The sequence below is a fragment of the Amblyomma maculatum genome, chromosome 4, assembly GCF_055883805.1.
Source record: "Amblyomma maculatum isolate TAMU_Amacu chromosome 4, ASM5588380v1, whole genome shotgun sequence".
Lineage (NCBI taxonomy): Eukaryota > Metazoa > Arthropoda > Arachnida > Ixodida > Ixodidae > Amblyomma > Amblyomma maculatum.
In genome coordinates this window covers 99,582,556-99,607,341 of record NC_139347.1, presented here as the reverse complement: position 1 = coordinate 99,607,341, position 24,786 = coordinate 99,582,556, and the positions used below count along the sequence as shown (strand labels likewise).

The following is a 24,786-nucleotide window of genomic DNA, read 5'->3' as shown; positions in this document are numbered from 1 at the left end:
CTGCCACCTCTTCTTTATCTCTGAGGCTTCAGTGAGGTCCTTGCCTCGTTTGTCCTTTATCACGCCCAGCTTAGCACAGAAGCTTCCTTTGATATCCTTGATTGTCTTATACAGAGCTCTTGTGTTCCTTAATTGGCTGTTGTCCTCAACTGCTTGACACTGTATGTTTAGGAAGGCATTCTTATCTCTCCTTGCTATTTTCTGAAAATCCGCATTGAGAACCTTGTATCTTTCTCTTTCCCCCATACCTTTTGCCATCCTCCTTTCCTCAGCTATTTGCAAAGCCTCTTCAGATAACCAGTTTGCTTTTTTGCATTTCTTTTGCTTTGGAACTACCTTAGTAGCAACTTCTTGTATTATATCGCGAACATCAGTCCACATCTCTTCGGGCTCTTTGTCTTCTAGATCTAATTCTTGAAATCGATTCCTCACTTCCACAGCATATTCTAATGGAATCTGATCCAGATCATACCTGAAAGGCCTTCTAGTTTTCTGCGTTTTCCTCAATCGAAGCTTAATTTTGGCAACAAGAAGCTGATGATCGGTGCCACAATCGGCCCCAGGCCTTGTTTTTACTGCTTGTATAGCGCTTCTCCATCTCTGCCGGCAAATAATATAATCGACCTGATTCCTGTACAGACCGTCCGGTGAAATCCATGTGTACAGGCGCCTCTTGTGCTGTTGAAAATGAGTATTCGCTATGGTCAGGTTGTTTTCTTGACAGAACTCTACTAGCCTCTGCCCAGCTTCATTTGGCTCACCAAGACCGAACTTGCCTGTAATTTCGGATATTTCTTCACTCCCCACTTTAGCATTCCAGTCTCCAATGAGAAAAAGGAGGTCTGATGAGGGAGTGCGGTCTAAAAGGCATTGCAGGTCAGCATAAAATCTCTCAACGTCAGCTTCTTCAACAGTAGTGGTCGGTGCATAGACTTGGATAACTGTTATGTTGAAAGGGTGACCTTGGATCTGAAGTGAAATCATTCGGTCGTTTTTGGGATTGTACCCTAGCGCTGCTTTGCCCATTCTTCTGTTTACTGTGAGAGTGACCCCATTCCTTCTCCTGGATTCGTGCTCACAATAAAAGACGTAATGGTCGCCGGAATTAAATTCTCCCATTCCGGTCAACTTGAGCTCGCTGATACCCAAGATATCAATGTTCAATCTGTCAATTTCTCGTTTGACGATATCCAGTTTATCTTGCGTCATAGATCTTACATTCGGTATTGCTATGTGATATATCTCCTTGCAATATCGGACTTTCCGGTCGCTTCCCGACACATCCACAACTGAGCGTCCTTTTGGCTTTAGCCCAGCCTCTTCATTCGTCCTGGAGCTACTAGGAATCACCCTTTGTTCATCCCCAGTAACATGTGGGACGCCTTCCAACCTGGGGGGCTCATCTTCCGGCGCCATATCGATAATGGTATATTGTGACTGGCCATAGGGTTTTCTTGGCAGGAAATACTGGAGTGGGTTGCCATTACCTTCTCCAGTGAATCACATTTTGTCAGAACTCTCTGCCGTGACCTGTCTATCTTGGGTGGCCCTACACAGCAGAGCTCACGACTTCATCGAGTTTCGCAAGCCCCTCCGCCACGACAAGGCAGTGATCCATGAAGGGGAGATCTATGGATACATTACTTTTAAAATAAACTAAATTACTCTGCAAATTACTTTCCTGAATATTGTAAAAACGTAATTAAATCTCATCACTAATTACTGCTCCCAAAATCAATGACGTTAAACAACAGTTACTTCTGCAGAATAATGCAATTACTTCTAAATTATTTTCTAGTTTTGAAATATGCACTGTTTTGCTATGCGCAAACAGTATTTGGACTGCACAGCTTATGTTAGCAGTAAGTTTACATGCGTGGGATGCACAAAGTCATACTGTCGTAGACGAGATAAACCAACGGACTATGCAATGAGAATACGAAGATTGGATTACTCTCTATTGGATGCCTTGCAAGTTGAGCTTGGTTGGTTTGGTTTATGGTGTTCAACGTCCCAAAGCAACTCAGGCTATGAGAGAAGCCGTAGTAGAGGACTCCGGAAATTTCGACCACCAGGGGTTCTTTAACGTCCGCATTTGTGCCCTAATCAGCGTTGTTCAGATCGTTCACAAAACCGTTCAGTGTAGCACATAACATACATATTGCACATTGTGTATGTGATGCGTGTACTCTGACGCAGCGACATTTTTTTCTGAGTGAACGTAAGTTTCTGCGCCTGTGCGATACCACGATTTATTTGTTGCGAAACAAGTGGGTCCTAAGTCAACTAGCTAGCTTTCCTGTGGGGGACATTCAAGCTCAATGTTATTCATGTCAATATTTCCCTCTCCTGGTGGGGCGAATAGAGAAATTGTGTACATTTACTTCGTCGAATCGTGACGTCTTGCCTGATTGCCTGCTTAGAGCCAGTATTGAAAGTATCCGGCTTTGTTTTAGAAACATACTTTTCTGTAATGAGGGTGATTTCCGGTGACTCTGGTGAAATCCGGCACATCAGTTGGCTCTGGGAACACTAAGGGAGCCAGCAACCACTGACACTAATTAAGGAAATTAAGGAAAAGGTTTCTTGTTCTCTGTGTGTGTGCGTGCGTGCGTGTGTGTGTGTGTGTGTGTGTGTGTGTGTGTGTGTGTGTGTGTGTGTGTGTGTGTGTGTGTGTGTGTGTGTGTGTGTGTGTGTGTGTGTGTGTGTGTGTGTGTGTGTGTGTGTGTGTGTGTGTGTGTGTGTGTGTGTGTGTGTGTGTGTGTGTGTGTGTGTGTGTGTGTGTGTGTGTGTGTGTGTGTGTGTGTGTGTGTGTGTGTGTGTCAATAGAAAGCACTTATCTAATCCTGGCGACAATGGATTAAAAAGTATGACATTGCGACCCGAACCCACTAGCTCCGAAATCCGCGTTCGCTCCTCTAGAAGGATCCTGTTATATGACAAGTAGGCGCCACTGAACTCGAAATCGCGCATATGTTTAGAAGGCGATCGAGTTGGAGTATACCATCTTATGTCGTTGACAAAATCTGGTGCATTTGTTTATTTTACTGTTGATTTATGACATGAACACAATGATGGAAGACGTAAATGAAACTAAGAGACACGTTTTTATGTTTCACTTTGTGTACATATATCGTTTACATTCGAGGCCATGCCTTAGGTATGTATATAACATCGTCGATCTGTTATTTTAAGGGTGCTCCTATATTCTAATACGGCTGGCGTGCGCGAGTACACGTGGTCACATGTGACATAAGCTGGACCCACCTTGACAATAACCGGACTGGCATCAGAAATCAGCCGACAGATGTACACGCGCCCGCAAAGCCCACAGCAATATCCTATCCCCCACTCATTTCAAATTGGTTGCGGTGATTTCTGTAGACTTACTTTTGGAAGCCAGCTGGACCATATGGCCTCGGTGTCCCCATGAGTACATCGACTTCGAGACCCCCCCCCCCCCTCGATTGCACTATCTAATGATGAAAATCGGTGAAAATTATTTTCTCGAAATGCGCTAATAGGGCCATGGTGGTACTGTCTGCATTAAAACACTCATAAAAGCACGTCAACTGATGGTACGGTATTCATCATCCTCGTATTGACTATTTCGTCCATAACTGCAGAAGCCGGTGAAATGTGTAGGAGGTGTACCTTATTTAGATTTTCTTGACAAATACTATTGTCTGGTACACGAGGTACGGCAGGAGTTCGAAGACGTTTAGTAAAATTGAACAAAATGCATCCAAAACCTCTAGAAATTTACAAGTAATGTGGTTAATCAAAATCTTCCACTGACACTGGGCGTAAGAAGCAATCCAACTTGTTCCTAACTAACGGCCGCTCATTATCGGGCGTGTTTTCTTGGACCCATATCCGGCGCCTTGTTGTTACGGCTAAGCTCGCGGTGCTCTCAACCAGAGCAGCTCATTGGGCCCGGCGTGTACATGACAGGCTGGGTTTCCGGTAGCGCCTCAAACTGTCAACCGTTTGTCCCAATGAGCCGCCGTCACGCGCCGCGCCGTCGTCGGCGACGTGTGTGTGTCGCGATGTCACTCAGCCAAGGGCCGCGTGCCAAAACTTTTCTTCGGCTCACTTGTGTCCTTGCCCCCAATGCAGCAACAGCCGCAGTGTACAAACTCCGCATGCCCACTCGCGCACGCACGCACGCCGTGAGGGGAGCTCTGTACATGCAGTGCGTGAGCGTGCAGCGTAAAGCACGAAGGAAGAACAACAACAACGACGCCGAAGTCGCATTGCATATCGGCACGCGCGGCGTTCGGTGGCCAGAAAGCAGCGCGAAAAGAAACGTCCCGTAAGGAGAGAAAGAGAGGTGAGAGGAGGATGCGGTTGGGAGCGGGTTACGGCTCTGCCGTTACCCTCCTCTTCCATCATCCCTCGCGGCTGCCCGTTTTCCAGCCACCGTCGAACCGATGAGGGCGACGCCAGATTGGTGAGAGGACGCTGGGGCGCCCGAACGATAGAGGGCCGAAAGAAGTGTGGGGTATGGTTTGGGGAGGGGGTAAGGCCCGCCACGAGAGGGAAGGAAAAGCGGCGAGTCGGAAAAACGGCGAAGGGTAGGAAAGAAAATATGCTAAAAGCGGGGAGAAAGAAAGAGGTGTCTGGAAGGGAGAACGAAGAGGAGGGGAAAAACACAAATGCAAAGACGAAAGAACCAGGACCGTCGCCGTGCTGGCGGTGGAAGCAGTCACCTCGATCATTCTGTAACGAGCGTCGAGCCCAGTGGCAGTCCTACTACCACCACGATACCATCATCACACCACCACGGGCTGGTAGGTGCTATATATCTGGCTGCCTCACTGTCGACCGAGCGACGGTGTTACGCCGACAGTGGAGTGTGTTGTTGTTCATGCACGGCGCAGTGGTGTGATAGATGCCTCACGATACCGCGTTGTAGTAGAGCTGCAACACCCGGCGCGTTTCCGCTAGTGCCTCTCAGATGTTGCCCCTCATGCTCCCGCTGGCAAGAACTGTCTTCTGAGGAGAACCGAACGCCGAGAAGTGTGCCTGGGATACCGGGTGCCCCCGTTCGGAACAGGTGTTGCCTGGCGGCGTGGTCGCCGGCAGACCCAGCGTGTCTCTTGGGGGAGGCTGCGCGCCGCTCGTCTGGTGGAGCCGATCGCACAGACAGCCGCCACCCACTTCTCGTGACTGACAGCCGCCGGCGTCACGGCGCCGGCCCTCTGCTACCATGCGCGGTACCGGAGGCAGATTAATTCGTCTCGGCAACACCGGTCCGGCCTGCACAGATCAGTGAAATTACACGCCTTCCCTCCAAGGCGGCACAGATTCTTTTGCGTTTCATCCATCGAGCCGGCGCTGCCGCAGCGTCTTGTCGTCGGCGAGCTGTCCCAAAAGGATCGTCCTGGTGATGCGTCGCCTGCGACACTGTTGCAGTGTCCCTGACATGGAATACCCGTGATCGCATAGTCGGTGTCCTTTTCCCTGGTCTGCAAGCTTGTGGGGTGTGCCTGATCCCAACCGTGTTTTTGTTCGCTCTTCTTTTACGTGTTGCGGCGGCTACTTCAGCCGGAGCCTCGTACTCAGGACACGATGTCGGAGAGTCAAGGATCCACAGCACAGCCCGGTAGTTCCCAGGTGAGTGTAGTGCATGAACCCGTGGGCTATGGGCACTGTCACAGCTGCAGTCTGCGCGTGTATGCCTTCTTCCGCATACCTCCACGGTGCCTCCTGTAAGCTCTTTTTTTTCTCGGCGATTATTTTTCTTACTTGTCGCTTTATTACAAATTTGAGGAAAGCGCCGTGGCAGCGGAGGCGACGACGGATTCTAAAAGTGGAGCGGATGTGTGTTGCGTGTTCTTGCTTCAGTGGGTCCGCGCCACATAGGACCGCCTGCCGGGAGCGGCTGTCAACGCGGAGCGCGTGGAACCTGCTCTGAGGCGAATGTGTGTACACCGTTGCGTGGTCTCGTGTGGGTCGGCTAAGTGGCGTCTTATGGTTTGTTAAGAGGCCGTGTATGAAGCATGGTAGCTTGTAGGGGTACCGAAACACCAATATACGACCGGTTTGTAGCCTTCTTAAAGTTAAGAATGCTTATGCTCTGTCTCACCTTAGTTATTCTCTCTTTTTTGTGCCTGTGACTATAGATTCGAGCAGCAGTCCCTGTATACCTCTGGATTCTGCGTTCTGCAAAAAGCAAAAGGATAGCGAAGAACAAAAGTCAATATCAAATGCATATCACTGGTAAAGAGGAAGTCGCAAAACTAACGATAGTAATGCGCAAGAAAATAACAGCATGCTTTGCAAGACACTGCCGACGCCACAGCATGAAACTTAGTGCTCGTATGCGTATTACAGCCAGTTTCGTATTCGAGCGCACAAAAGGCAGCGTCTTATCGACGTATCACGTCTTATCGAACGTGGACCACATAACACATGACTACTGGGCCAGCGGCGCAAGAAGCTTGGATATTTCTGTCTGCTTGCGGGGACACCGGTGTATACCACATTCGCGGGTGCGTGACATCTCACGCGTTCAGCGCCTGGGAACTACAGTCAAATGTAGAACGGGCAGGCCACGGGTGTTTTTCAGCCGAACGTATTGCAGGGCTTTTTTTTATCTCTCTCTTTTTTTTTTTTTTTTGTTTCGAATAGTATGCCGGAACACTCCTTTGATGGCGCTACCCGCTGAAGCAATGATCTTTGTGCCGCCTCCATGATGTGATCGTCCCGCGGGCATTTCCATTCTTCCTTGGCGCAGCTCACGACCGGATTTATATCATTTGCGTCGCCGACTTCCTGCAACGAGGGCTGCATCGCTCGCGCGGCCGTCCTCGCCTGTGGCCGCTTCTACGCACCGGGCTGCCTTTTTTTTTTTGTCTCTCTCACTTTTTCCTTTAATATTTCTTGTCTTGCCCCTCACTTGGGCAATTACGGCTATGCGCCTTCACTCTGCAACCAGCAACGGAAGCGCGGACCTCTTGTGTTGTGTGCCATGCTTGACTTTCGAGCGTCCACCAGACTGACTCAGAGAATGACCGTTGATATGCCTTGAGTGTCGGTGTCAGAAACGTACTGGCTGTTCTCTGAGTGTTGTTTCAGTTAGCTTCGTGCAGTTTCATGTACGTACAGGCAGGTCCAGTGTTGAAAGGAATAGTGATTTCGGACACAAAAGCGGAGTAGGTTGTTACTTGAACCGTGCGTTTGAAAATGCCTCATGGGCACAGTCTGTCGGAAGAACTGTTCCAAAATAGCGACCTATATACGGTTAATGAGATCCATTTCATGCTGAGCTGCCTGTAAACGTTTTGAAGGCATGCTGCTTGAGAAACTCCACGAGGAGGCAGACAAGTTAATCTGCTCCAATTGCATGTTCCTGTCCAATATTGGGTATTTATTCGAAAACGCCTTGCTTTCTCCGTCACAACTTTTGTTTGATTTTTTGGTATCGACGTCTTCATCTCTTTCCCTGTTCTCCGCCACTTTATCTACCACATCACTGATATACATAGTGTATTAACCACATTACTGACAAAATGTGTCACCAACGATATTTTCTTTTTACTTGGAATCGATGTTGTTTCCCTGATGGAACAATAATTGTCGGCTTCGTTTTTCGCGCCAATTGGAGATGGGAAAGGAGAAGATGGAGCTCTTTACTCTTTCAGTAACCATTTTTATCCAGCCTAAGGGCACAACAATAATATAGCTTCCTTAAAGAGCTTACTGAGTGTGAAGTTAGGTGAACTTTCGCGCCATTCGGGTTCCCGTACAGAGCGTACGAACCGAGGTAGATAATTTGAGATGCGCACTTGTCCTCGGTCACGGCGACTACCAATTTGGTGGAACCACGGACGCACGACGGAGGCGCGATGACAGATATAATGTTGCCTGCGTCACCTGCCGCTGCAGGGCACTCATTCCCTTCTCGTCTTGCCTTCCTACCATAGCTGTCACTCCAGCGCGCAGCTTTGTGCAGTGTTCAGTGTTGAATGTCATATCGCGGATCAGTGGACGTTTTCTTTTGTATACATTCTCGTATTGCTATGTGCGCGTCTTTCCCTCTGCTCATGAGCATACAGCCTTTGTCGGACAGGAGGTGTGCGGTGGCTGACCAGTGCGCGATGAAGCGGAATGGGACATTGAGCTGCAGGTGCTCAAAAGGAGGGCTTGGTCAAGTTGGAGTTTTCACGTAGCGTTTGAGCCCTCAGTGACAGCTTTCTGCTTTTTTTATAAAGAACTTCAACTGTTGTTCACACGGCATACGTTGGTCCCGCATGCACGTGTGCGAAAAAGAAAACAAGGGAAAGCAGAAATTCGGAATGCAGTGACGTCAGTGCCGTTCGTATGTTTGCTTGCGGCCTCTCCTTTCCGAAGTGTTTGTTTAGTTAATATCCTTTCGCCAGTCTTTGATTGGTGAGAAAAGTTGCCTTATTGCCCAGCTGCCCCCGCCATGGGCGGAGACAGATGGCTTAAAAATAAGCGCTCTGGGTTAAACCAAGGCTGATTTCGTCCGACCAACGGGTCAGTCATGTAAATAGCTTTCTCCTTGCTTGTGTCTTCTTGTTTTATTTATGCGTAAATAAATAGTTAATCTTTCTGTCGTGCCATCAAGTAACGTGATTGTTGCGAGTCTGAATCTTCAATTTATCAAGAACATCGATATCAAGTGTTCCCTCACCTGGCCACCTGAAGGGGAAACCTAACTGGCGCAGTCGCGACAGGATCGCAACATCTTTCTACTCGAGGCATTGGACGGAAGGTTGGAAGAACAAGTCGGTGGACAAGCTACAGAGTAGTTCTTCCTAAAGGAGAAAATGTGAAGCTGCATCAAGAACCTGACGTCGAGAAGCCTCGTGATCACTGTTCGAGTTCGAGAGGACATCGGAGGCTCAAATCAGCGAGGAGCTGAAGGAGCCGGGTGACAAGCCATCAAGGGTTCGAGACAGTAAGCTTCTGAAAGGAACCAGGCGCCCACATCGAAGGGGTCAAATCAGGAACCAGGCGATCAAGTCGAGCGAGGTCAAGGCGGTGAGCTGCTGAGGGACCAGGAGCAGCTCGTGGGAATCTACCTTCTCGGGAGCCCGCTGTCATCACACCGAGTGCAACAGCAGTGCGGTCGACGGAGCATCGAAAGAGGTAGGACACCTTTTTGCTTTCTCCGAATTTGCCATGTCTGTGTAGTGGTTGTACGCTACGGGTAGATGCAATGACTGCTACAATGATGGATGCCGCAGGGAACGGTCTAGAGCCTAACGGGCAATCTGCGTTAGCATAGCCGGTACCAGCTACAGAGCAGGCACTAGGAAATGTGGCTCAGGCGTTGCTGGTATAGAAGGAGCATAAGGTTGAATTGTGTGAAATTGAGAAGTTAAAGCTCCAAATTAAGCTGGAAAAAATAAAACTGACTGAAATGCAACTTCAACCACTGGCGCATGCGCAACATGGACAGAGGACTGGTCAAAAGCTGGGCGATTATGCAAAAGAATTGAAAGCGGTGCTGACACCTATGCCAGAAAAAGATCCAATGGTGCCCGCATGGTTCAAAAGTGCTGACACAATGATGGAAACCCTTAAACTTCCGGAAGAAATTCGTGGGGCTATTTTATTGCCGTTCCTCACTGAGAAAATGAGGGCTTTTGTAGCCAGTGAGTCCGATGGAAGGGTAATGCCATGCAAGGAGCTTAAGGAGAGAGTTTTATAAGAGCTCAGAATGACTCTGAATGAGTAAAAGCGGTTGTTCATGGCGGTACGCAAAGAGCAAGGTGACTCATGGCAGCAGGTAGCGACCAGGCTCGAGACAATGTTCAGGTACTATGTGAATAGCAGAGACATCGAATGTCTGGAAGGCTTGAGATATTTGATGATAGCAGACAGAAGTTTCAAACAAGTGTTGCCAGACGAAGTCAAGACCTATGTCATGCAAAATTAGAACCAGAGCTGGCTCACGGCCGATGAGATGGCCGGATTAGCGGAAACGTTCGAGGACAGTCGACGGGTAGGCAAACCGCGAGAGCGTTTTGAAGGTTCTAAACCACAACAGCAAGGTGGGGAGAATCGGGAAAAGCAACCGCTAACTCAAAACCCTAACGCTGGTGGGAAAAATAGACATGCAGGTGTGAAGTGCTTTCGCTGCAAGAAATATGGGCACATGTCGATTCACTGCACAAATGCACAGCAAAGGAAGGACGCAACAGATTCCAAAAAGGAAACGAGCAGGCTAGTATAGCTCGAGCTGAAATGCTTGTCCCCGATAAACTTGGCTCTGAACCGGAGAGAAAGGAAAACCCGATCAAGTAGTTGAATCTGACTCTCTCACTTGGGTAAAGCTGCAAATCGGAGCTAGCCGGACAGAAGCTTGTATGGACTCAGGAGCAGAGATTAGAGGATTGAGGGCAGCGATTGTACCTGCTTGTGTCGAGATGACTGCTCCGGTAAAATAAAACTAGGAGGTGCTTTTGGACAGATAATGGACGCAGACTTAATGTATGTGCCTACGGTCCTTAGCACCAGAAGGAGAAACAGTTAATCAGCAGGTGCCATGCGCTGTAAACGCAGAGCTAGCCGAAGGTGTAGGTGCGTTGCTCACACCCGAAACTCATACACTGCTTCAAAGAGTCGAGAAGCAGCAGGTGGGAGAAGCTGAAGAGAGGGCCGTCCTTGAACAAGAGGCACGCTCTACGCACGGGTTGGACAAGGACAAAACAGAGGCTACACTCGAGTTCGCGAAAGACGATAATGCAGAGCCGATAGTTCTCTCAGCTTTTGCTGTAGGCCAAAACGAGCAGCGTCTGAAAATAGATCGAGGGCTTAAGATTTTAAGGTGGAGCAGCGAGACGATGTATCGTTACGAGAAGTGTGGAGACAGGAAGGAGAGGGTAGCCACGGGATGGTTGTCCATGAAGAAATGAATGATGGAAGGGTGTACAAACAACTAGTGCTCCCAGAATCTTGAAGGCGTGAAGTGCTGGCTGGCGCATGACAGACCAAGCGGTGGGCATTTCTCAGAAAAGAAAACCAAGCAAAGGATTAGAAGTGCATTCTTTTGGCCAGCAATGGTGACGGACGTGAAGAACCACTGCCGCAGCTGTTACAGCGCCAGATGTTTTCACGTGCAACAGTTAGAGATCAGGTGCCGACAACACCGCTAACTAGACCAGAGACATCTTTTCAGGTAGTGTTCCTGGATTGTATAGGACCGCTTGAGCCCGGGTCGGCAAGGGGACACCGCTATGTGCTAATCATTGTTGATTTGTGTACGAGATGGGCAGAAGTTATACCGCTCAAAACTCAAAAATCTGACAGCCAAAGCTTCGTATCAAGCGTTGATAGAGGTTTTCACTAGATTTGGGACTCCTGAACTAATTTGCTGTGACCAGGGAACCAACTTTGTGTCCAGATTAACTCAAGAATTCATGCAGAAGCTGGGAGTTCAGATACGATTTTCTACTCCTGAACAGAGTAACGGGATCGTGGAGAGATGAAACGGGACATTTAAGGCTATACTTCGCACCGCCGACGGGACTGAAACAAACCGGCCGCTCAATACTTGTCTGAGTTGGGGCAACAGATGAATGAAGCCGCGGAAAAGGTTGACGAAAGGGCAGAAGTCATACAGATGTCGTATGCAGCCAAATACAACCTTAGGGCTGGACCAAAAGAGTTAAAGGGGGGGGGGGGGGGGGGGGGGGAATAGCCCTCATACTTGAAAGCGGTCAAGTCGGTAAGTTGCAGCCGAAGTGGCGGGGACCAGCTGTTAAAAAGGAGAGGAAGCGAGATAACAGCTATAATATTAACACTGAAGAAGAAATCAGATGGGTGCATGCGAACAGGCTGCGGCCCTGTGTAGCACGAACCCAGAATGTGGGGGTTGTATTTGACTCGGGCGGCGAGTTTGGTGAGGTGTACGAGACCCCACAGTGCCAAATGAAGAACCGATTTCTACAGTTTGAGATCTCAGACGGATCGTTGACGCAGCAATAGAGACGTGAGCTATCTGATATCGTAACTGGTGCATCCGGAGTATTTTCCGAGCGCCCAGGTCGATGTAAAGTTAGCTGACACTAAATAACGCTGCTTCCAAACATCAAACAAGAAAAGTCGCACCTTTATAAGGTACCTTTTGCTTTCAGAAAGGAAATACAGCGTTACGTAGAGCAACTACACGAGTGGGATTTCGTCTATCCAGTTGAGAGCGCATACGCGCATCCAATAGTATGCGTAGCCAAAGAGGATGGGTCGGTTATAATCTGCATTGATTTTCGGAAATTGAATGCCGTTACAGAACCAGACAGCTTCCCTATGGCTAATATGACCGAGATGCTCTATGAGGTGGCAGGTGCAAGATACATATCGGTATTGGATATGACACGGGGATAATGGCAGATAGCTTTAGACGAACGGTCACAGCGCCATACCGCGTTTGCCATACCTAAGCGCTTGTATGCATGGAAGGTAATGCCGTACGGGGTGCGAAATTCAGCAGCAACGTTTCAAAGAATTATGAATGAAATCCTAAAAGAGCATTCTCCTTATGCAATGGCATACATTGACGATATAGCCATTTTCTCGTCAACCTTGGAGGAGCACATCAAACACCTGCAGGTGGCACTGGAGACTCTAAAAAGGGCAGGCTTAACCGCAAACGCTGCTAAATGCAAGTTTGCACAAGGGAAAGTAAATTATCTAGGACATAGGGTAGGGTCAGACAAGCATGCCCCCGACCCAGTGAGAGTAAGTGCAATCACTGAATTGAGCGCTCCCAAGACAAAGAAGGAGCTGCGCAGTGTATTGGGCTTGTTTAACTATTACCGCGAGTATGTACCGGAGTATTCAAAGGTAGTGCGCCCATTGACAGACCTGACTAACAGGCGAGTTCCCAGCATCATTCCATGGAATGAAAAGGCAGAAGAGGCGTTTTGTGAAGCAAAAAGTGTATTGGCGTTGTTGCCGGAGCTGGTCGCACCTGATCACAACCAGGAGTTCCTTCTGACAACTGACGCTTCGGAAGTCGCGATAGGAGCTTGCCTATCGCAGGCAGTTGAAGGGGAACAGGAACCAATTGCCTTTTGAGCAAGAAATTGACGCCTGCTCAGACCAAATGGTCTGCAATTGAAAGGGAAGCTTTTGCGATCGTGTGGGCACTGGGGAAACTGGATACTTGGTTATTTGGGGTTGAAGTGAAGGTCGCAACAGACCACAACCCACTCATTTACCTGACCCGCTCAGCGCCCACTAGTGCGCGGTTGATGCTTTGGTCGCTTGCATTGCAGAAGTATGACCTAGAAGTAGTGAATATCAAAGGCTCACTGAACAAGTGCGCTGATTCACTCTTGCGCCTAGAATGTAGGAACAGAAGCATTAAAATAATTCTTTTTGTTTGTTTGCGTGTTTGTTCCTTTGGCAGTCGCAAACAATAGATCTAATGATAGATCTTCTTTGTGTATTATCATGTGCATCCATTGTGCGGTAGTGCCTGACTGGCTCCCTGCGGCAGTCACTGTGGGAAGTGAGGGGTATACGAGCTAGCCTGGTAGTTGGCATGCATGTAATGGACATGGCAGGTTCTGGAATGTGCTGACTGGTGTCCTAACCTTGTGTGCGCGAAACGAACCAATTCTCTGTGTGCGCGCAGTGATGCTAGAGACTTTGTGGCTGAACTGAATTCTCACACTGACAGCAAGTGTCCGTGTGACATTCTTAGTCGGGAGGTGTGAAGTTCGGTGAACTTTCGCGCCATTCGGTTACCCGTATAGAGCGTACGAACCGAGGTAGATACTTTGAGATGTGCACCTGTCCTCGGTCACGGTGACTACCAATTTGGTGGAACCACTGACGCACGACGGAGGCGCGATGGCAGCTATAATGTTGCCGGCGTCACCTGCCGCTGCAGAGCACTCATTCCCTTCTCGTCTTGCCTTCCTACCATAGCTGTCACTCCAGCGCGCAGCTTTGTGCAGTGTTCAGTGTTGAATGTCATATCGCGGATCAGTGGACGTTTTCTTTTGTATACATTCTCGTATTGCTATGTGCGCGTCTTTCCCTCTGCTCATGAGCATACAGCCTTTGTCGGACAGGAGGTGTGTGGTGGCTGACCAGTGCGCGATGAAGCGGAATGGGACATTGAGCTGCAGGTGCTCAAAAGGAGGGCTTGGTCAAGTTGGAGTTTCCACGTAGCGTTTGAGCCCTCAGTGACAGCTTTCTGCTTTTTTTTTATAAAGAACTTCAACTGTTGTTCACACGGCATACGTGGATCCCGCATGCACGTGTGCGAAAAAGAAAACAAGGGAAAGCAGAGGTTCGGAATGCAGTGACGTCAGTGCCGTTCGTATGTTTGCTTGAGATGTCTCCTTTCCCAAGTGTTTGTTTACTTATTATCCTTTCGCCAGTCTTTGATTGGTGAGAAAAGTCGCTTTATTGCTTATTGGTTGCTGTCCCCGCCATGGGCGGAGGCAGATAGCTTAAAAGTAAGCGCTCTGGGTTGAACCAAGGCTGATTTCGTCCGACCAGCGGGTCAGACATGTATATAGTTTTCTCCTTGCTTGTGTCTTCTTGTTTTATGTATGTGTAAATAAATAGTTAATCTTTCTGTCGTGCCATCAAGTAACGTGATTGTTGCGAGTCTGAATCTTCAATTTATCAAGAACATCGATACTTTCAAGTGTTTCCTCACCTGGCCACCTGAAGGGGAACCTCAACTCTGAGCCTACTGATATTTTTGTTTTACAAGGGTAAACATTTGGGAAGGCCAATTCTTGATTGAAGAAGCACCATCTTCCAGCGATTATCGATCCGGCATGAAATATGACTGCTTCCCTGGATGATCACGCGTATTAGTTCATTCTGGTAGTAACAAATTCAAGGCGCACATAGATCGGAGTCAGCACGGAATTACAAACGATGATTGTGTCAATGGACAAAATGAAATAAGAGTAACGGTGTCTATAAAGAAGTGGGGCAGTTCCCATGATGTGTTTTAACCTTCGCCAAACTTCCGAGCGAGCGCAACATTATGACTGGGACATGCATAATTTGAGGGCACAGGAGGAGCTTCGTTGGTTAGCGTTTTTGCCTTAAAAGAAAAAAAAAAAAAACGGCCTCCTTTGCCTTTGTTATTTTTACATCCTTCCGATACTTTACGTTGACATAATTGCTTGACTCCGTCGTGTTCACAAACGGTCGTACGCTACACGTGCTACACGCGTGTATACTAGCCGCTACGAAATGGTCTGTAGCCCTGAGCAAAAATATTCAAAACAAAAGGCTGAAGCAAGTTGAAAGCACAATTGAAGACCTCGCCTATGAGGGCTATGAATGTGACAAATGTCATGCCGATGTATGACAAAAACCTGTTCTCCGATCCGTACGGGCTCTCGTACACATTAAAAACTGTGTAATCAGTCGACTAACTTCTGATTCTGAAACAATCGCATAGCGCCGCTGGCAAGGTATACGGTATCTAATTATGCGCACACCCTGTGGCTGCACCTACGCCATTCGGCACTACTGACCAAAAAAAAAGTACAAGATGTATTTTGTAAGACGTTCATTTCGTCTAAGAAGCTTTGAGGCAATATGAGAAAACTTTCTAGGCCCGTTCGTGCTTTGGAAGTTTGCAACGCGCTAGCTCCGACTAATTAACACATGGATGATATCTGCTTTTCATTCAACATTAGTATGTCAGCCGGCATGTTTCAGGTATGTGCAGCTAAGGTTTCCTTAACTAATTTCTAACCACCTTCTATTTGTAAGTACGCGATATCAGAATAAATACGTGCAGTCTCTCTAAAAACAAAAGCGTAGTAATTAAACAATTGACACTCTAAGAAGGTAAGAAGGTGCACGAAATATTTTAAGTGTTAACCGTCTGTAATTCTTATATCAAGGGGATGCGTCTGCATAGGAAGCTTCACTTTCTTGAATACAATTTGGCTCACCAGAAAATGAATGTGTAGGTATACTCCGTCCTTAACTTTGTTACATCCAGTCGCCCATACATTCCAAGCCAGTATCAAGGTCGGCTTTTATATGTGCGTTTTCTTTGTGCCCTGTCCCACCTGAACTCTTTGTTTGTATTTTAGTCGAGCTGCATTAACGGTAAATGTTAGCCCCATTTGCAGCCCGAGGGTGGCGGCACGAATCAACCTTTATGTGTAGAGCTCTAGCGCTTCTGACCATCTCTTTATCATTTACTTCCTCCACATCGCACATACATTTTACGCACTGATATGCTTCATGCACACTTTGTGGGCCTGTGCAAGTGTGGAAACATTCCAGCCTCTTGGAGATGATTCGTTATTCTTTGCTAAGTACTACGATGCCCGTCGGCAGGCTTGGAAAAAGACGCGCTAAGAGCGCTAGGAATCTAGATGTTCAAGAACTACCTTTAACTGTTCTTGAAAGAATTTTTACTGCACAGCCTTACTATGATGACAATTGCGTTGACTTGCTTCCAAGAATGACATTTCTACAGAAATGAAAGTAAATATATATATATATATATATATATATATATAAACTTGAAGTAGGTGACACACGGTGAAAAAACAACACTTTAATCCGACGTTTCGGCCGGGGTCCGGCCTTTGTCAAGGAATATAGCTACATTCCTTGACAAAGGCCGGACCCCGGCCGAAACGTCGGATTAAAGTGTTGTTTTTTCACCGTGTGTCACCTAATTCAAGTTTATATATATATTGTGCAGCTTTGCGTCGACTATCGGAAATTGAATAATGTGACAAAGAAAGATGTATACCCGTTGCCGCGCATCGATGACTCACTGGACAGATTGCGACGTGCGAAGTATTTTTCATCTATTGATTTAAAAAGCGGCTATTGGCAAATTGAAGTAGACGAAAGAGACTGAGAAAAAACCGCATTTGTCACTCCAGATGGCCTATATGAATTCAAAGTACTCCCATTTGGATTGTGCTCTGCCCCAGCTACATTCCAAAGAATTATGGACACCGTCCTCACTGGCCTCAAGTGGCAGGTCTGTCTTGTGTACTTGGACGATGTAGTTGTTTTTTCCGAAACATTTGATCAACACCTCGAACGCCTTCGAGCTGTCCTGGAAGCCCTCCGTTCTGCTGATCTCACGCTGAAGCCCGAGAAATGCCACTTCGGGTATACAGAACTCAAGTTCCTCGGCCATGTTGTAAGCGCTGATGGGGTGCGCCCGGATCCCGATAAGACTGCTGCCGTCGCACGATTTCCCGTTCCAGCTAATAAGAAGGCTGTTCAGCGCTTCCTCGGCCTGTGCGCATATTATCGGCGTTTCATTGCGGACTTTTCTCAGATCGCAGAACCTCTGACGCGCCTTACAAGGAAGGACACCTCCTTTGTGTGGAACTCTGAGCAGCAGATGGCCTTCTCTTTGCTTCGTGAGCGCCTTCAAACATCCCCTGTTCTGACGCACTTCGATGAAGCGGCTGACACTGAGGTACACACTGACGCCAGTAGTATCGGTCTTGGCGCGGTCCTTGTTCAGCATCAAGACGGGTTTGAGCGAGTAAATAGCCTATGCTAGCCGCACTCTCTCTCGTGCCGAAATGAACTATTCCACCTCAGAAAAGGAATGCCTGGCGGTCGTATGGGCTACTATGAAGTTTCGTCCCTATCTTTACGGCCGGCCATTTAAAGTCGTCACCGACCATCATTGTTTGTGCTGGCTGGCAAATCTGCGAGACCCATCTGGACGACTTGCACGCTGGAGTTTACGGCTTCAGGAGTTTGACATAACCATTGTTTACAAGTCCGGCCGCAAACACGAAGACGCCGACACGCTGTCACGAGCACCCATTGACACTGGCGATACTACAGCCGATGACGATAGCGGTTTTCTAGGAGCCCTCAGCGCATCTGAGCTCAGGGATCGACAAAGAGCTGATCCAGACATCCTTCCACTCATCGATTATCTGGAAGGGCGTGATACGATTCTGCCTCGACACCTATCTCGGCACCTTGGTTCCTTCTGCATACGGCAAGGCGTCTTGTATAAAAGAAACTCCCAGAGCCAAGACAGAACTTACCTTCTGGTAGTGCCATGCGAGCTCCGTGAGGATATTCTCCTTGCTTGCCATGATGAACCAACGTCTGGTCATTTGGGTTGCTCACGGACTCTTGCTCGAGTGCGCAACATGTATTACTGGCCAGGACTTTCCGCAGCAGTGAAACGCTATGTACGAAGCTGTCGCGAATGCCAGCGCCGTAAAACACCGCCCCAGAAGCCTGCCGGATTTCTCAAGCCCGTTAAAGTACCCCGCATTCCGTTCGACCAAATTGGAATGGATCTCCTTGGCCCTTTCCCTTTGTCGCAGGCCGGAAACAAATGGATAGTAGTCGCTACTGACTACCTGACTCGATACGCTGAGACAAAGGCAATCCCTCATGCCACAGCTTCCGAAGTAGCAGAGTTTTTCATGCACAACATAGTCTTGCGGCATGGCGCCCCTTCCTACGTCATTACCGACAGAGGGACAGCTTTCACTTCACAGCTGATCGACCGCATATTTGAGCTGAGTTGCACGACCCATCGCAAAACCACAGCGTACCATCCACAAAGCAATGGCCTTACAGAAAGATTGAATAAGACGATTGCGGACATGTTGGCAATGTACGTCGATGTGCAGCACAAGACCTGGGACGAGGTGCTGCCGTACGTTACATTTGCGTATAATACAGCCTTACAAGAGACAACGCGCTTCACACCATTTCGACTTGTTTACGGACGCGAAGTTCAGAGCATGCTCGATTCCATGCTCCCGTGCCCAGATGATGACCAGCTATCCTCAGATGCCCAGCAATATGCCATCCGCGCTGAGGAAGCCCGCCAGCTCGCCCGTGTGCACATTGGGCAGCAGCAGACCACTGACGCGCATCGTTACAACCTCCGGCACCGCCAGGTTGACTACAAGCCTGGAGACCAAGTCTGGGTATGGACACCAGTTCGCCGTCCAGGCTTGTCAGAGAAACTCCTTTCCCGCTACTTCGGGCCGTACAAAGTGTTGCGCCGTGTGAGTGACCTCAGTTATGAAGTTATCCCAGACGGGGCCACACAACCAAAACGTCGAAAGCACAGCTCGGACATTGTGCACATTGTGCGACTGAAGCCGTACTACCACCGATAGCGTATGGCCACCCGCTGTGACCACTCTCTTGCTTTTCACACCATTTTTACCGGCCCTTCTCATTTTTTCGGAGGGAGGGGGTAATGCCACCTAGCGTTGCCAGGTGGCGCATGACTGAGGTGTGAAAGGAGGACGAAGTGGAAGAGGACGACAAAGTGTCGCTTGCACGTTTGCGTCTGTGCTGCTGTGTTCTTGTGTCTGGGCTACCCCCTGCTATCATTGGTATCCTTAGTCACCGTGTACGTGACAATATATATATATATATATATATATATATATATATATATATATATATATATATATATATATATATATATATATATATATATATATATATATATATATATATATATATATATATATATATATATATATATATATATATATATATATATATATATATATATATATATATATATATATATATATATATATTACAGACACAGATATATTAGACGTCGGAGCTAGATAGCGAGGCCGACAACTTATTTTTGCATAAGGGAATAAACTACTTTTGGACAAAAAACACAGAGCTGAATAAAGCATACATTGTTGCACCGTGGTTTGGACGGTTCACCATCGCTCCTTTCGCGTGGCGTTCCTTGGCGCGCGTTCAAGTGTGGCATTGCAGATGGCAGGGACGCATGCCGCCTCGGCCAATCAGAACGCGCGGGACCCACTTTGTCCACGACAGCATGAGTCATTAAAGGCTTTCGCCTTAAAATGAATTGGAGGGTTTTGAAAGGAGATATTATGTCTGATGGTATCGTTGGCATGGTTTAGTTTGTTCGAGCGTATCTCTACATGCCCTTTGAAGCAAATTACAGTGATTAGCAATCCTGGATTTGGTAAGCGCTAAAAGCCTGGCTGGCGTCTTGCCGCTTGGTGCTCCTTCTCCAGAGCGTGCCTGGATGGCCTCGAAATAGCCATTTTAACTCCTGATGGCTTGGCAGAAAGGTAGATAATTAACACACCTTCGTTTATATAAGTCAGCTAAAACTGGTTTTCTAACCTCTGCGGTCACCGTTAATTCAGTTAACGGCCCTTTCATGCTTCGCTTCGTTTGGATTTATATTTACAGGTTTTTCTCCGAAGGCTATAAAATGACGCACAGGATGAATAAGACGTTGCCAGAGCGATCACTCCGCGTAGCTTATGTCGCCCAACAACGCGCTCTAACTGAAGAGTTGAAAAAAAAAAAAAAAAAAAAAAGATTCTGCTTAGAAAATGAATAGAAGAATAATTTAATTAAACACAGGATTTCGTATTTCCTTGAGGCGTTTGAAAGAACAGTGTGGGCTGTTCTCTCAATTTGTTTTAGACAAGTGAATAATAAAAGTAAAAGTTGAAATTTTCACCGACTGATTACATAACTTAATTGTGCGGAGAGCGGGTGTATTTTGCACATGTCAGTGAAGGAAAAAAACTTAAGGAATCTCACTTTAGTAAATCTTGAATAAATTCGCAATCACTGAGGCATTAATTTTTAATAAGTTTAATGACTCGCAGCATAATAATGTCACGTTGGAGCGATACATTACAAGCAAAATTTTGAAGTTGAGCTGCTCTAACAGTTAATCTTCCTTTCTTAAGTGTATGCCTCCTGATGTTTATAAGCAGAGAGTATTTAATTCTCCATTAATACCTCTGCATCATTTAAGCTTCGAAATAAACCCCGTTGATGCAAGGCTAACGAGATCGGGCAGAAAGAGAAAGAAAAACGCGTATTTTTGCATTGAACCTATGAAAGTCGTACCGCGTAACTGAGGCAAGATTTTAAATATAAAAAGCACCCCAGGCACAATGCAACCGGATGCATAATGCCGGCACTATAGCCTAAAGTTGCTCAGACTATATTTTTTATTTTCCGTTTAATTAACTGATTATGTTTAACAACTCTACTTCAAGTATGACTCTAGAGCCTAAATTTTATATGCAAAGTTGTAGAGCAGCATTAGAAACCTCCCACTAAATTGTTTTCAAACGATATATCTCACATTGTCTTTTTTTTTTTTATTCTCGTCCCAAAGCCCTTAAAATAATAATAAAAAAGCCACGTGACGGGGTGTTTGTGCACTGCTGTTGTGCTGCCCTGAAACGTGCAACAGATGAACAAGGTCAGCTGCAGTTCGGCCAGGGGAAAGCAACAGGGCTTTGCTCAGGTAGTTGGTGTCCGTGCCTTCGCCCTTTGTGGCATGGCGCCTAGCAACTTGGGCGACACACATCACGATCATCTCCTCACCAGCCTGTCACTGGCCGGCGACAGCGAGAAGAGGGCGTTTCTGCAACTTCTTTTTTACGCCTGCAACTTTTGCCAGAATAAACTATACATTACACGTTAGTTTTTCACAGATTATTTTTTTTTTTAACGGACGATTGTCTGTTTATTGCAAAACTTGAAAGAAAATATAAAAACCTAAAATGAATGTGAAGGAAGCCCCGCGCCGAACCAGACCTTAGCGAGGCAATACCAATTGAACATAAAAGAAAAGGGGCAATCCTCCAACTCAAAGTGTAATAAAAGCAGTTCGGAGAAAAATAAAAAAAAAAAGTGGCACAAATGATGAACGAGCAAAAATGGTTTCTAGGGCAGAGAGGCCGAAAAAAAAAAAATGAGAGAGAATAATCACTATTACGGAAGAAAAGAAAATGAACACAAGGCTGGATCGAGCGTGGCCAGGAGCGATGTGACATTGATAGTACGCGTTTTTATGTGCGCTGTGATAAGCACTGCATCAGATCATCTCGGCGTATTTTAACTTTCACAGTGCCGGCCTCTCCCTTGGCCGTGCTCTCATTTCGCGGGTATTTGTAATTGCTTTGGGCGGAGCTATGTCGTGAAAATTTCTGGCGATGTGTGTTGCGTTGCTTTACAGGCGTTCGAGAAAGCAGAGCGAGAGCAGTATTCATATTCGAGTTAAATACAAACTTATAGGCCTGTTGGAAGCACTGAACGCTGGACAACTCGCCTTAAATGTATAAGAGCGAGGAAGGCGAAAATTGATGGATAATACTCTGCGTTTTTCTTGTTGTTTTTTTTTTTACACTTACATATTGGTTCTTTGGTTATTAGCAACCTGTTCGCCCCTGTTTAGCCGTGGGTTTCTCGAAACACGTGTGACTATTATGCACGGGAAATATGAACCGCTATGTGTATTATAAGCGGCGGATATACATACGTTATTTCGTGGGATACTCATCTGAACTTTCATGTGCGCACGTGTGACTCGTATTAGTTGGCGTATGAGGGACGTCCTCATGACACTCATTGTTAATCGTGCGATCTTGCATACAGTAGAAATCAAAGGAAAAAAAAGAAAAAAAAAAAGAGGCTCGCACAGGGACGGACGACCTGAAGGGCAGAATAAGACAACCCGGCGCTGCGGTTCGCGGGATACCGACAGCTACAATGCCAGGCCGTTCTCACGTTTCCACCGGCAGGAAGCAACGTGTGTGAAACGCGCCACTTTCCAAGTACAGTGTCTCCCAAGCGTCGTTGTGCCGTTTTTGGCCGATGGGCTTGACTTAGCACGCAGCCTCCCCTTTTTACGATGCGGTCATGTGCTGCGATACCTTCGTATCAGTATTTTGTGAGTGTTAGTCGTAAGCAAGTCTAGCACAAATTTATTCATATGATAAACTATTGACACACTTGAAATTGTAAATGCACCCCATATGAGTTCAAATGATACACTTTCGCAACACATCAGTACTCGTATGGAGAAGATACGTGTGACAAGAGACCCGTATGTGTTTCTTACACAAATGGTTTAACTAGCCTTCAGACCGCAAGCGTTCGTAAGAGACACATTTGCAGCACATACGAATTGTTAAATGTGCGATATCAGTGCACGTTAAAGAACCCCAGGTGGTCGAAATTTCCGGAGTCCTCCACTACGGCGTCTCTCATAGCCTGAGTTGCTTCGGGAAGTTAAACCCCACTAACCAAACCAAACCTAATCAGATATGTGTTCATGCGAGGCACGTTTCCAACACATATAACTCGTATTCAGCTCATGTTAGTTCAAACGAGGCATATTTGCGCCATATATAACTCGTATGCACCACATAATAACTCACGTGAGACACATATACCAGATCATGCAAGATGTTAAAGTTTATAAATGTCTAGTGTACGCACATATTTACTACACAACTGCATGCACATTATGTACATCGCGAGAGGCGACGATCATAATTAAGTAAGACGAAGGATGAAATTTTCGGTGTGAGCATGTTGCGATAAAGGACAAAATCACGTGCCGAAATGTTGACAAACCTCAATCTCCGAGTGGGTTTCGACGATACTTCCTATACGTCATGGCGAGAGGTGCGACAGTAGACCACACAAAGCCGAAAACACCCTCCAGACACATAGTAACGGGCGGCGGTGTCAGTGCTGACAGATCCGGCCGCAACGTGCACCTGCGACTTAACCACCTTTTCATCGTCTTAGTAGTTAACTTCGCTTCGTTTGTTTGAAGGGATGGAGCTAGTTGTTGAGATTGACGAAGTGATCCTTCTTAGCAAAAAAAAAAAAAAAAAAAAAGAAAGAAATGGGTGAGTGTAGCGAAGTCCTCCATGGAATGCCGGTTCGCAGCATGACTTCGCGCCGCTTTTGTTTCCACGGTTGGCGGAGCGTGAAAACAGCGTGGTGTCTCCTCCTCGCACACGGCGAGTCGTGCGTGGCCAGCAAAGCGGCACTTGCACACTGTGCGCACGCAAAGCTACACGTGTGTTGAGCATGTTAGCACAATCGAAGAGTACGTTTAGTTGCAGTCGCTGTGCAATTATAGTTGTATTGGCATCAATGTTACCGTTAATGGTTATATCGCTCGAGCATATACAATCAGAACCATTTAGGCGGCTGTTATTTTCATTGCACTGGCTTTACTTAAATGACAATTTTAATTATGGTGTCGTCACGTATTGCAACACAGATTTCTTTCAGTGTAATGTAGACATTTGTGTAGAAGTGAAAACAAAATGCAAACAAACAGTTAATTAGATTTATGTATGCGGCTATACTTCTCAAGAGTGATTGAAGGCGAGGTAATTGAAGGTCGCTGGAAGAGTCCGTTGTACAGCAGCTGACGAAGGTGATATTGATTACCTCGCAATAAGCTCTTGCGTCTGCGGCAGCGCACGTATTAGAAGAATTTAAGCCGCACGTATATACACTGCAAGAAGCTGAACTAAACTTCATTGCGCGTACGTGTTTGGGTAATCATCTGACTGTGTGATAATAAATAAGAGCACCTGTGCGGTGCATCATAATTGCATTGGAAGGGGCTGCATAAATGGATGCAGTATTTTATTCTAAAGTGGGATAATAAATGAGCAATTAGTGGCCAGTGGCATCTTTCGGCGTAAGCATGTTCTGGTTAGGCCTTCGCATACACAATGGTACTGCACAACGTCTCCATGAATACAGACGATGGCCACATGTGTATCTCCAACGGCACACCAGCAAGTTGCGCTACCACGACTCTAAAGCACTAAGATATTTCCCGGGAAAATATATTAGTGCTAACCTGCGCAACACTTCGTAGTGGGCAACCACATTCCATCCCTACCCATTTCTTAGCACCGGAGGTGTCCTAAGCGCCTGAGGTGATGACGCGTTCATGCTTATGAGGAAACAAAATTACAACCACTGCATTTTCCTCTTCCTTTT

General features: G+C 46.9%; 1 long non-coding RNA gene across 1 annotated transcript in view; it reads right to left on the bottom strand.

Moving 5' to 3' along the window:
• The window catches only part of LOC146191788 (uncharacterized), a 29,573-nt gene extending 6,034 nt beyond the window's left edge, over positions 1–23,539 (bottom strand). The window contains exons 1-2 of the long non-coding RNA XR_014706369.1: positions 23,389–23,539; positions 6,092–6,168 (exon numbers count right to left, since the gene is read on the bottom strand). This is a non-coding gene — a long non-coding RNA (uncharacterized LOC146191788). The remainder of the gene's footprint in view (positions 1–6,091; positions 6,169–23,388) is intronic.
• Between the last annotated feature and the right edge of the window lie 1,247 nt (positions 23,540–24,786).